Consider the following 2,500-nt stretch of genomic DNA (forward strand, 5'->3'; position numbering starts at 1 on the left):
AGAGAACATACCAACTCATTGTTGGTTGCTCGTCGGTTCGCTAGAACCATCTTTCGAGCTTGTTGAAGCGTCACGGTTCTCTGGTCATTTTGAAACTAATTGATCCACCTATACACACTTCTACATGATACACCGCTGTTCCTGTATTGTGCTGAAAGCATGAGGTGAACTTGAGCCTTTGACCCATATTCAGAACAGAGAAATCGGATCACAGATCTCTGTTCTTCTTTGATGTACACTGCCAGCGGAGTGACCTTGTTTACTCTATTACTAAAGAAAGAAAACTGAAGCCATGAACATCGAACCTCTGTTATGTGACCACAACAGTACCACATCATACCACGCGAGCGCGGAAGGCAGTTCAGATAATTTAAAGAAAGTTTTGGTGAGAGTGCAGATGATTTCAGACTTCTCGTCTTCTTGTACTGTGTATGTGTGTGATTGAGAGAGAGAGGGAGAGAGAGAGAGAGAGAGAGAGAGAGAGAGAGAGAGAGAGAGAGAGAGAGAGAGAGAGAGAGAGATCGTGTACACACACACCGACGCACACTGACACACACCGACGCACACTGACACACCCCACACACACACAAACATATAGTCAGTTACAGAATGGGCAAACGAAATAATTCACTTCTCTATATTGTCTATATATTTTCTATAAATGCTACACTAAGATACGCGATGTTTCAACATGAGTAAAACAACATGAGTAAAACAACATGAGTAAAACAACATTCGTCCGAGGAGAGGGCTATTATTGTTTCCATGTATGTTTAATTGTCACCAGATTATAAATTAGGTTAATTTCTACTTGTAGGTTAGATCACGTTATCGGGATGATACCAGTTGACTGCAGTAGGCTACTAGCGGATGGTAGCTGCTATCAAGATGGTAGTTACTGCTGATTGCTGAATGCTACATGTGAATGCTGCAATTGGTTAATGGGAAGATCAATATCTGGCGATTGATGGAAGATGAGAAGTAGTCTCGTACTGATTCCAGTATTAGGAGGAAGGCCTATGGAGGTTTATAACGGTTTACAGAATGCTTCTGCAAACATTCTCGTGTAGAGTAAAGCATTGCCCTGTTGTTTTGTGTTAAATGAAAGCCTGTAATATAGTTTTAACAGCGAGAGTTTTGAAAAAGGACATTAAGCTTTGCACTCATTGTTATTAAACGCCAACTCAGCTTTCTTGTATAGGGATATATGAGACTATTTCAATATATGTAATTTTTGCCGCAACAATGGCGACAAATGGATGCTCAGGTAAATTCAAGGTGCTTTGTAGAGACATGCACCATATTATACCATTGATAGTAGCTCTCTGATCCAGCAGTCTCCAGATGAGGCAGGACAAAGGAGTAGAGTGGAGGAATGCATGAGGTGAATAAAGATTCTATTGAAACCGCTAACTGTAAATACGATGCAGTACGTTGAAGATGGGGACGAAAATTACTTTAGTTATGTTTAGCTAATTTAGCCATAAAAATTAATGGCAAATTACAGTTCAAAGGTTTCATACCATATTAAGTACAGCATTCCACAATTGCTACTACAGCATAAGGTAATAGTTATTCTATATTCTGAGTGATTTGTCATTGCCACTTAAATCATTGCTCAGTAACTTACACATCGTTGCAAGACATATGTACTTTTTTCTGACACTATGGCAAAGGACTGACACTCCAGTAGTAGATGGCAACACAACCATATTCTCCAATCTTGTGGTCACTCAACCATTCAACAAATTCTATGCTTCCACCAATCTGGTGGAATAGAAATAAGTCTGTTTTACTTCGTTTCGTCCGCTTCTATGTAGCGTTAACAAGATAGGGAATCTTTGAACTAATTCAGATCTAGATGAACTGGAAGAAAGTTTGATATTGTATAAACCTAAACTGTTGGAATTTGCTACCGTGTTTGTAAATTAGATAGTTTTATGTTTATTCTCAGGTTTACTAGTGTACAATATGTTGTCAAGTAGAATTTTATCTTTTAATTTTTGTAATATAGTGCTAGCTTCCTGTAAAGATTTGATGTAACGTATTTTTGTTTCGTTCTATACTTTGTGTATTCTGTATACTTGATTCATTTGATGCAACGTTTATGTAACATGTGTGTTTGTAGTTCCAGTATTGCCTAACTTATTTGTTGCATTGTATTTCTCTGTTAATTCAACAGTTGACTAGTTTACTAGCTTGTATGAAAACCGTTGTGAATTAATGTTTGATTTATTCTGTAGATTTCATCATTCAGTCATTTATTTGAAGACGAATAATCTAAATCCTCCGCTACAAAGTGATTTTACCACTGACATATATAGCTGTGCTACAGGCTATCTCAATTTAGTATATGCATTTGGCAGTGTCTCTTGTGTAAATGGTCATAATGCGTCTATTGTTTTAAATCTGAATAGTTATGTCTAGAAATGGTGTTATATCTGTATTATTTTGGATATTAAATATTAGGTCTGGGTTGTTCTCTATGTCCTTTGATTTA

This window comes from Octopus bimaculoides, chromosome 6, assembly GCF_046866305.1.
Source record: "Octopus bimaculoides isolate indiv1 chromosome 6, ASM4686630v1, whole genome shotgun sequence".
NCBI classification, from domain to species: Eukaryota; Metazoa; Mollusca; class Cephalopoda; order Octopoda; family Octopodidae; genus Octopus; species Octopus bimaculoides.